Genomic DNA, 11,739 nt, shown 5'->3' with positions numbered 1-11,739 from the left:
TATAACAACAGTATACTTCATTGAGATGATTAAATGCAATTTCATATAAACTGTTATTTCTATGTCAATTATTCCCCTAAGCAAACACTTTCATTCACACAAGACTTATATCAAATACAGTTCTGTTAATTGTTAGAAGCATTACAAAACACATATGACAATATCAGAATAATTTATTTAATGCTACTATATATTTTTTCTTTTTTCTTTTTTTTTTTTCTTAAAAAGACGGGGTTTCACCATGTTGGCCAAGATGGTCTCGATCTCTTGACCTCGCAATCTGCCCGTCTTGGCCTTCCAAAGTGCTGAGATTACAGTCGTGAGCCACCGCGCCCGGCCTAATGCTACTATATTTTTAAAAAGTGAACCGCAATCTCATTGAGGTGGATTTCAATTTTTCACAGTTTCCTTAGATTGTGAAATAAACACCATCTACTTCTGGGCAAAGCAAGAGAAGTACTTGCTTTGAAGTACTGTTTCAATGAAGAGGAACTGTTTCCCATTCTTTCTTTGGAGGTCTTTTGTTTACATGAAAAAAGTTTCTTTGCAATGAATCTGATTATATTCCATTTGTATATTTACATGTTTATCTCTTAGGAATAAAAGCACTCCACAGTGTAGGAGAAAATCATTTCAAGTACGTTGTGGGTCAGAAGTGTGCTCGTATCAAAACAAATGATGATATAAAATAGTTCTAAATCAATCTTTCCTTTTCAATATATCCTGACAATATTTAGAGAAGTTAGTGATGGTTAAATCATAACAAAATGTGCTTACTAACTTTACATTTTTCCAGTTAAAGATGAGAAGATACAAAGGCAGCTGCTTCTTCAGATGACACAGAGGTGGAGCATGAGGTCATTCCCCACGGAGGGAGAAGGTGAGAATTCCTGTCATCAAAGAGGCCAAGGTGGCCTGGCTTTGAGTCTCACATTAGTTTTTTTCACCTACTTAGTTGAGACGTTTGTCTTCAAAACTAAACCTTGTAGAGAGTGAATGGGCAACAATTTCAGATCATCTCCGCTGGTTTACATACCAAGAGCCAGGCCTGGAAGACAGGACCACAGCTGTATAGAAAGCAGTCCTGGCAAGTCAGGAGGAAGGTGGGCGATTCTTTGAATCCAGAGATATTCAAGGGTACTCCGGAGTCCAGAAGAGAGGAGCTGTGTTAGATGAGTGGAGGGAAAAGCTAAGGCAGAAGGGCGCTTGCCTCACGTTCTGTGTGATTTCGTAGAAGGAAACCTCTCAGCAAAGTGCCCTGGCACAACCTAGGGCTGCCAAGGCCAGACAGAGAGAGACTGAGTTAGCTTTCTTGAGTGACTCTGAGTGGTGTGAAGGGATCTACAAGTGCCGGCATGCCTTCGGGCAATATTAAGAGAAGCTGTTTCTGGGAAACTTGCTAGGGTGGGTCACCATGGCCAGGGCACAAATAACCTGTGCCCAAGGCTACAGTGAGGACCACACAAGCCAGAGGATGAACGGGTATCAGGTCCGGACACACCTCAGAGCACGACTGTGTCCCTGTGACAGCAGGGGAAAACATGATGCTGAGTCAGCCCGGAGGACTTCCTGGCAAGCAGACCATGATGATGTCTGCATCTGAAGCCAGAGCCTCCAGCCTGAGGCAGCAGCATCAGGAGACCCAAAGGGCAGCACATGGGACCTCAACACTCTCTGATACCCCATCCTCCACTTTCCCATCACCAGGACACATGTCATCTCCTACATCATCTTGAGGAAGAAAGGGAAATGAATTAAAAATCCAAAAGAGACAATTTCATCTTGGAAGAGACTACGTTACCTGAGAAACATTTTCTCTTTATTGTTGAATAGGTTTGAATTGACTAGATGTGACTAAATGCAGTCTTTACCTCTTATTCAGAGAGTAGGATTTTGGAGGGATACTAGAATAATTGCAGGAAAGTAAAAAGACTTTTCTGTACTGAGCATAGGGTGCAAATTTACAACACTCCTGAATGACTAACAAATAATCCCCAAAGCCATTGCTGGTGGCTTATCATCACCTGTTCTTCTCTTCCGGTGGAGCTTCTTCCAGCTGTTTCCAAAATAGCCAGAGATCTGTGGGCCCTCCCACTCCTCCGCACGGTGATCTCTCTCATTCAGCAGGCAGTCACCTCCAGGACTGACCGGTTTAACTGGAGGCTGGCTGAGGTGCCCAAGCAGGAGCTGCCCGCCCCCTGCTGCATTAGGAACTACCCCTTTAGATGTTGCACTGTGGGGAGGGGGTATCCAGGAGCAACTGGGGTGGGTGAGCAGTTAGGGGCTCAGGGCAGTGGCTATTTTCCAACCAGAGTGGGAAAATGTCAGTATTTTAACAATCGGCAAAGCCAGACTGGTATGCATTAACTGAATACAAGGAAGTTCCTGCCTCTTCTCCCCCACTTCCAATCAGAGCCTCAGGCTCTCTGGAAGCCACTGTTTCTCCTACTCCTGTCCTTCCACCCGCCAGAGCACCTTCCGTAACACAGTCTTAGCCCCACCCTCATAGCAGGAGCTCGTGTGGGGAGCAAGAGGAGTAACAACCACAAGTGAGGGTCTTGGGAACTCATCCAGGACTGAGGCAGCAGAAAATGTCATTAATGAACCCCACTGATACTCTGATCACATTTTCCAGAGAAACAAATATAAATAGTGGCTCTATATTGGAATGAGGACTGCCGTTACATTGTCAGATTGATGTCTATGGGCTGGCACGAACCTAAATACTCTTTATGATATTGCTTGTATGAAAACAATGCATGTATAAGTTTCTGTTGAACAATGTATAAGCAAGTCTTTCAGATACAAGCTCTTCTAATTTGAGGACTACCCGAGTGATTAAAAAAACTATAAGCGTTAATATTATAAATGCTAATAAATTTATGAGACATTTCAAAATTCACAACACGAGAAAGACACTTTAGTAAAAATTAAGGCAAAGGGAAAATAATTAGGGAAAATAAGATGAAGCCATAGATGATTTCTGGTTTTAAAATGCATGTTTAGGCTGGGCATCGTGGCTCACACCTATAATCCCAGCACGTTGGGAGGCCGAGGTGGGTGGATTGCTAGAGTTCAGGAGTTCAAGACCAGCCTGAGCAACATGGCAAAAGCCTGTCCTTACAAAAACATACAAACAAAATTAGTTAGGCGTATGGTCATGCACCAGTGGTCCCAGCTACTTAGCGGCTGAGGTGGGAGGATTGCTTGAGTCTGAGGATGTAGAGGCTATAGTGAGCCATGATCGCACCACTGCACTCTAGCCTGGGCGACAGAGCAATAACTTGTCTTAAAATAAATAAATAAAGGGAGCGGATCCAAGATGGCCAAATAGAAACAGCTCTGGAGTGCAGTTCCCAGGGAGAACAATGCAGAGGGTGAGTGAACACTGCATTTCCAAACAAGTTATTGCTGCCCACAGACCAGGAGATTCCCAGGAGGAAGAGTGCCATGAGTTTCCAGCATGGCTGTTTCAGCCGGCGCAGCAGGTCTCCGCACAAAAACCCACACAAATCTGGGCGGCCCTTTCAACTGGCTCCTGGAATGCCTGGAGACAGAGCTGCCCATTCAACTGAAAAAATGGGGGCTGAAACAGGGAGACAGGTGATCTGGCTCAGTGGGTCCCACCCCCACAAAGACCAGCAATCTGAAATGCTCTGGATTGAGAGTTTTGCAGCAAGTGCAGCTGGACCCAGGTCAGTCCAGCGCTGCTAGGGGATGGGCATCCGCCATTACCAAGGCAGTCTACCACTACCGAGGCAGTCTGCCATTACCGAGGCAATCTGCCATTACTGAGGCAGTCCACCATTACTGAGGCAAACTGCAGTTACTCAGGCAGTTCTAACTATACCACTATAAACAAAACTGCAAGGAAGTTCACACAGCAGCTGGACAGAGCCCACAGCAGCTCAGCAACGCCTCTGCTGGCAGACTGTGTCTTGGCTACCTCCTTGCTGGGCAGGGCAGCTCTGAAAAAAGGCAGCACCATGTCAGGAACTTATAAATAAAGCCCCACCTTCCTAGGACAGAGCACATGGGAAAAAAAGCGGTTTTGAGTTCCACTGCAGCAGACTTAAACATACCTGCCCAACAGCTCTGAACAGACCACAGTGCAATCAAATTAGGACTCGGGATTAAGAAACTAACTCAGAACCGCACAGCTTCATAGAAATTGAACAACTGGCTCCTGAATATCGACTGGATAAACAATGAAATGAAGGCAGAAATGAAGATGTTCTTCAAAACCAATGAGAACAAAGACACAACATACCAGAATCTCTAGGACACATTTAAAGCAGTAGCTAGAGGAAAATTTATAGCAATAAATGCCGACATGAGAAGCAGGGAAAGATCTAAAATCAACACCCTATCATCAAAATTGAAAGAGCTAGAGAAGCAAGATAAAAAAAATACAAAGTCTAGCAGAAGACAAGAAATAACTGAGATCAGAGCAGAACTGAAGGAGACAGAGACACAAAAAACACTTCAAAAAATCAATAAATCCAGTAGCTGGTTTTTTTTTTTAAAAGATCAACAAAATAGACCACTAGCCAGATTAATAAAAAAGAAAAGAGAGAAGAATCAAATAGATGCAACAAAAAACAATAAAGGGGATATCACCACTGATTCCGCAGAAATACAAATCATCATCAGAGATTACTACAAACAACTCTATGCACATAAATCAGTAAACCTGTAAGAAATGGATAAATTCCTGGACACTTGCACCCTCCCAAGCCTAAACCAGGAAGAAGTCGAAACCCTGAATAGACCAATAACGAGGGCTAAAGTTGAGGCAGCAATTAATAGCCTACCAACCAAAAAAAGCCCAGGTCCAGGTGGGCTCACAGCCGAATTCTACCAGACATACAAAGAGGAGCTGGTACCACTCCTTCTGAAACTATATTCAAAAAGAGGGAATCATTCCCAAATCATTTTATGAGACCAACATCATCCTGATACCAAAACCTGGCAGAGACTCAACAAGAAAAGAAAACTTCAGGCCAATATCCATGATGAACATAGATGCAAAAATCTTCAATCAAATACCGGCAAACTGATTGCAACAACACATCGAAAAGCTTATCCATCAAGATGAAGGAGGCTTCATACCAGGGATGCAAGGCTGGTTTAACATATGCAAGTCTATAAACGTAATTCACCACATAAACAGAACCAAAGACAAAAACCACATGATTATCTCAATAGATGCAGAGAAAGTCTTCGACTAAATTCAACAGCCCTTTATGCTAAAAACTCTCAATAAACTAGGTGTTGATGGAATGTATCTCAAAATAATAAAAGCTATTTATGACAAACCCACAGCCAATATCATACTGAATGGGTAAAAACGGGAAGCATTCCCTTTGAAATCTGGCACTGGACAAGGATGCCCTCTCTCACCATTCCTATTCAATATAGTATTGGAAGTTCTAGCCAGAGCAATTAGGCAAGAAAAAGAAATAAAGGGTATTCGATTAGGAAAGGAGGAAGTCAAATTGTCTCTATTTGCAGGCGACATGATTGTATATTTAGAAGACCCCATCATCTCAGCCCAAAATCTCCTGAAACTGATAAGCAACTTCAGCAAAGTCTCAGGATACAAAATCAATGTGCAAAAATCACAAGCATTACCAATAACAGACTTAAAGAGAGCCAAATCAAGAACAAACTGCCATTCACAATTGCTACAAAGACAATAAAATACCTAAGAATACAACTAACAAAGAATGTAAAGGACCTCTTCAAGGAGAACTACAAACCACTGCTCAAGGAAATAAGAGAGGACACAAACAGATGGAAAAACATTCCATGCCCATGGTTAAGAAGAATCAATATCATGAAAATGGCCATACTGCCTAAAGTAATTTATAGATTCAATGCTATCCCCATCAAGCTACCATCGTCCTCCTTCACAGAACTGGAAAAAACCACTTTAAACTTCATATGGAACCAAAAGAGAGCCCACATAGCCGAGACAATTCTTAGCAAAAAGAATGAAGCTGGAGGCATCATTCTACCTGACTTCAAACTATCCTACCAGGCTACAGTAATCAAAACATCATGGTACTGGTACCAAAACAGAGATATAGACTGATGGAACAGAACAGAGGCCTTGGAGGAGATGCCACACATCTACAACCATCTAATCTTTGACAGACCTCACAAAAACAAGCAATGGGGAAAGGATTTCCTGTTTAATGACTGGTGTTGGGAAAACTGGCTAGCCATGTGCAGAAAGCAGAAACTGGAGCCCTTCCTGACACCTTGCACCAAAATTAACTCCAGATGGATTAGACTTCAACATAAGGCCTGACATCATCAAAACCCTAGAAGAAAACCTAGGCAAAACCATCGAGGACATAGGCATAGGCAAGGACTTCATGACTAAAACACCAAAAGCACTGGCAACAAAAGCCAAAATAGACAAATGGGATCTAATTAAACTCAAGAGCTTCTGGACAGCAAAAGAATCAATCACTAGAGTAAACCAGCAACCAACAGAATGGGAAAAAAATTGTTATCTACCATCTGACAAAGGACTAATATCCAGAATCTACAAAGAACTAAAACAGATTTACAAGAAAAAAACAAACAAACCCATTCAAAAGTGGGTGAAGGACATGGACACCTTTTAAAAGAATACATTTATGAGGCCAAGAAACATATGACAAAATACTTATCATCACTGGTCATTAGAGAAATGCAAATCAAAACCACATTGAGATACAGTCTCATGACAGTTAGAATGGTGATCATTAAAAAATCTGGAGACAACAGGTGCTGGAGAGGATGTGGAGAAATAGGAATATTTTTACACTGTTGGTGGGAGTGTAAATTAATTCAACCGTTGTGGAAGACAGTGTGGCGATTCCTCAAGGATCTAGAAATAGAAATTCAATTTGACCTAGCAATCTGATTACTGGGTATATACCCAAAGGATTATAAATCATTCTATTATAAAGACACATGCACATGTATGTGAATTATGGCACTGTTTACAACAGCAAAGACCTGGAACCAACCCAAATGCCCATCGATGATAGACTGGACAGGGAAAACGTGGCACATATACACCATGGAACACTATGCAGCCATTAAAAATGATGAGTTTGCATCCTTTATAGGGACATGGATGAACCCGGAAACCATCATTCGCAGCAAACTGACACAAGAACAGAAAAACAATGCATGTTCTCACTCATAGGCGGGTGTTGAACAATGAGAACACATGGGCATAGGGAGGAGAACATCACACACTGGGGTCTGTTGTGGGGGAATAGGGGAGGGACAGTGGGGGGTAGGAAGGTTGGGGAGGGATAACATGGGGAGAAATGCCAGATATAGGTGACGGGGGGATGGAGGCAGCAAACCACGTTGCCATGTATGTACCTATGCAACAATCCTGCATGTTTTGCACATGTATCCCAGAACCTAAAGTGCAATATAATAATAAGAAGAAAAAAGTATCTACAACACAAAAAATAAATAAATAAAAATGCATGCCTAAAGGCAGGCCTGGAGCTTCCTACTAACCAATGCAAAGAATGTAACACACTATTTACGTGATTCCTAAGATTTTATTTTGGCCTTATTTTTCAGAAAAAAAAAAGAAAGCCCAATTGTCCCTAGTACTACAGGCTGAGAAAAATTTTTACCATGGATCCTCAACACAGGACTACAGGCTGAGAAAAATTTCTCACATGGATCCTCAACTATGTTACCTACTATAATGGCTAATGTTTAGTGGAAACTGTTCAAACACTTTGCCTACCTTGTTGCTTCCCTTCCCAAAGAATGGCTCTTCTGAGATGAGGAAACTAAGACTCAGAGAAGTTCAGTAACGTGACCAGGTCACACAGCTAGTGAGTGGTGGTGCTGGGGCTTATTGAGTCTGTTGGTCACCTAAGTCCCTGCTGTTGACCATTTTTTTATGAACAATAATCCTGGAATAGAGTAAGTTTCACAGGCAATTTCTTATAATGAGCTCAACGGCCAGTGATAAAAAGGTGTGTCAACAAAGGAGCAGGTTACCTTCAAGCTGGAAGCCTAAACCATTACTTGTAACACAACTTACATTTCTTATATTAAATTTTTATTTTGTACTTCCCACTAGTAAATTACTAGGAATCAAAAAATATGGATGTTCTTTTTCAAGCTACAAATGTGTCTCCAGCAAATATAACAGAAACAGAAAAACAAAATATGGAAAAAAAAATATGGAATTTCAAAATTCCATATTTTCCCTCTTATACAGATCACAGCTTTCACACAGACAATGAAGGGTTTTCTCACTGCCTAGAAGAATTAAAGCACAGCGGCCGGGTGTGGTGGCTCACGCCTGTAATCCGAGCACTTTGGAGGCCAAGGCGGGTGGATCACCTGAGGTCGGGAGTTCAAGACCAGCCTGATCAACATAGTGAAACCCCATTTATAAAAAAAGAAAAAAAGAATTAAAGTACAATTGTCCATTATAGAAGCTTCTTTTAAGATAGACTGCCATCTTTTGTCAAATGTTTCAGCTCTGTGGAAGATAACTTACTTTTTTTCTTACTTGCAAAAGAAACGTTTCCACTTGATACCTGTTGGAAATACGAAATAGACTATATAGTTCCATCAAAGAAAAGCTTATTATTTATTCGCATAGTATTTTTCTTTTGTGTCAAGTTGAACAGTGGTATTAAGTGAATGCCCACAAAGCATCTTAAAGGCTGAGGAAGGATTACACTAACGGCTAAGCTCTGAGACAGGTTTATGTACCTTGTAGGGCACTTTCCTTGGGCTTAACATCTTTTAGCCTATCAGTAGAGGATATCAGAGGGCAAAGTTTCTGTCATGAAATAGGACTAATCAACTTAGTTGAATTCGTATTTAAGGCAAGGTTAAACTGAATTAAGACCATTTTCTCGAAAGGGTTGTCAGATGTATTTTTCAACCTGCAGCCAGAGAAGATTCCGCAGTTGAAGGACAGAAAGTCTTTGTGTGGTTCTTCCATCAGCAATACCAAAGACAAGAAGTCTTCATAGAGGATGTAAGTACATAGCTACACATTGATTAGGCCAAAACTGAGGCTAGTTACTGTAAGCAAAATCCTGTACATATAAAATAGAAGGACATCTTTATCTTGAAGGAAATGCTTAAGTTTATCTGTAAACTTTATTGGCTCTATTACTAACAGCATGTGAGCTAATAAATTCCTACTTGACTGAAGTTACTAACAAGTAAAGACGATGTACCATTCCTGCCAAATAAACACTGCCTGATCTCAGTTTTTGGAGTTTTTAAGTGAAAATAAAATGACATTTATTTAAGATAAAGCCAGTTCAAAGTTGTATGTAAATTTCCTGTTGTTTTATTATCTTCAAATAGATTCAGTACCTACCTCTATGTGTTACATCTGTATGTTTACTACACAGTATTATTTTAATGGCTTCCCATTACTGCAAATATCTATATTCCAAAAATTGTCATGATGTGTGAACCATGAAATGTCAGAGTAGAAAATTTCAGAAAAACATTGAGGAACAATCAATGATAATCATGAAATAAAATCTATATTGATATTTCTTTTTTTTTTTTTTTTGAGATGGAGTTTCGCTCTTGTTACCCAGGCTGGAGTGCAATGGCACGATCTCGGCTCACCGCAACCTCCGCCTCCTGGGTTCAGGCAATTCTCCTGCCTCAGCCTCCTGAGTAGGCACGCGCTACCATGCCCAGCTAATTTTTTGTATTTTTAGTAGAGACGGGGTTTCACCATGTTGACCAGGATGGTCTCGATCTCTTGACCCCGTGATCCACCCGCCTCGGCCTCCCAAAGTGCTGGGATTACAGGCTTGAGCCACCGCGCCCGGCCTATATTGATATTTCTTAATTCATTCTTTAAGACTTTCTAACTAAAATACCTAATATTCAGTTCCATTATATGAATATGGCTAGAATTTCACTTTAATCTCTATAGATTTATATGTAATGGACTTTGCTTCACAATCTTTTGAAGAAAGTGAACGTAATTTATACAAACTGTAATAGCACATAAATTATATTGAATCCAGTAGAAAGTACATAATTTCGATTTATTTTAATGATGACAAAGGTTTACCTTTTTTGTTAGGATATTTGTAATTGTGCCTAGCACCTGACATTTCAAGACGGCATGGATGGATCTAATGAAAATGAGCTTCCAGAGTAAAAAGAAATAAGAAGTGAGAGCAGCCAGCACATAACTCACTGTCTTCAATAACGATTTCCAGGGTAAGTGCTATGGTGAAATGCAGTTAGAAAAGTACTACAAGCATATGCCTTTAGTGAAAGTGAAATACATTTTAGCGGCACTGCCAAGTGCTTCAGGATTAACTGTCTTTGTTGGTAGTAGCACACACGATTACAGTGATAACTCCTTTTTATTTATATTGTGCTAGTTTAACAGAGAAAATTCCTACTGTTATTTAAAACTAAAACTAAAATTAAATCTAGTTTCCTTCTAAAGTGGGGTGAGAGTGGCATAATTCAAACCAGTAGAAAAGAGATCTCTAAAGTTCTCCTCTGTCCTCGGCAGAGATGGGTAGGGGAGCAAAATATGGAGAGATCCAGAAGAAGGCCTATTTGGGTTTTGCTCAGAGCAGAATTGGAGGAGATGGTCTACAAAGACCTCTGCAGAGCAAAAATAGGAGGAATGACTTTGGAATTGTTGGGATACTGCCTAAGAGAAAGTCAAGAAAACTCACAAGAAGCCAGGCCTGAATTGTAAAAATGACTCTCAATTTACTTTAAAATTTTACATTTATTTATCTCAGAACTGTGGAAACATTTAATTCTACTGCTCTACTTTTCAAATATAAAAACTTACCAGGTATAGCAGTTATTTAAAAACTAACTCATTTTAATGTATGTAATCAGAAAACATGCATCATACATACCATAAATATTCTACATATAATTGCTCAAATCCAGGATTTTCTAAACTCAAATTGCACTGATTTTAATGAATGGTCGTAGTATAGCCAATAATAGACAAATATATAAAATTGGCAGCTGGCTACTGGGCACTGGGAAATCATTCAGTGAATATCTGCTGATTTGGCAAGGGCTTTAGTTCATGAAGTTCACGTCTTACTACTACTGCCCTAATCAGTTGAGACAGAATTAGCACTAGCTAAATCATCTATGTGCTGCCTGGAGGGGTTTGTTGAGGTTAAGAGTCTGAAGACAGAGATTAAGGAGTCCTCATCCTCCTAATGTGCTGGGCATCCAGGATTAGAGCTCTGGGTCAGGGAAATCCAGCCTGAATGCAGACCTAAGCACCACTGCACTCCCTCATTTTGGGATTACCAGACACGCTCTGCACTTAAAATTTATATTCCAGTCTGCACTTTTACTCAGCCATTTCATCTGCTACAGCAAAGTGACCTTAGTTCACAATTTGTCTACATGTATCTAAAATAGAAGGGGATGCCCTCAAAATATGAAAGTATGCATTTAAAGACTCATGCTTGATCATATGACTCAGCACCCCCAAAACAATGGTTTCAAGGGAACACAGATTTGGTGTTTCAAGTGTCTACTTGGCTAATGAAGGGAAAGATCAGATCAACCTCAGAACATTGCTTGAAAGTATTCTGATTTTATTTCCTTCAAAATATAATTTGGCTTAGGGCAGTGAAACTATTCTATTCTATACTGTACTATACTATACTATATATACTATACTATACTATATATACTATACTATACTATACTATA

At 40.4% G+C, this 11,739-nt stretch overlaps 1 protein-coding gene across 1 annotated transcript in view; it reads left to right on the top strand.

Annotated features, from left to right (window-relative positions):
• Positions 1 to 8,765: 8,765 nt before the first annotated feature.
• The window catches only part of SAMD7 (sterile alpha motif domain containing 7), a 28,584-nt gene continuing 25,610 nt past the window's right edge, over positions 8,766 to 11,739 (top strand). Inside the window, exons 1-2 of the mRNA XM_017501978.2 lie at positions 8,766 to 9,031; positions 10,112 to 10,251. The gene's annotated coding sequence lies outside the window, so the exon portion shown is untranslated. The remainder of the gene's footprint in view (positions 9,032 to 10,111; positions 10,252 to 11,739) is intronic.

This window comes from Cebus imitator, unplaced genomic scaffold (genome assembly GCF_001604975.1).
Source record: "Cebus imitator isolate Cc_AM_T3 unplaced genomic scaffold, Cebus_imitator-1.0 Scaffold287, whole genome shotgun sequence".
NCBI lineage: Eukaryota > Metazoa > Chordata > Mammalia > Primates > Cebidae > Cebus > Cebus imitator.
The sequence above is the reverse complement of the archived record's forward strand: the minus strand, read 5'-3'. Positions and strand labels throughout refer to the sequence as shown.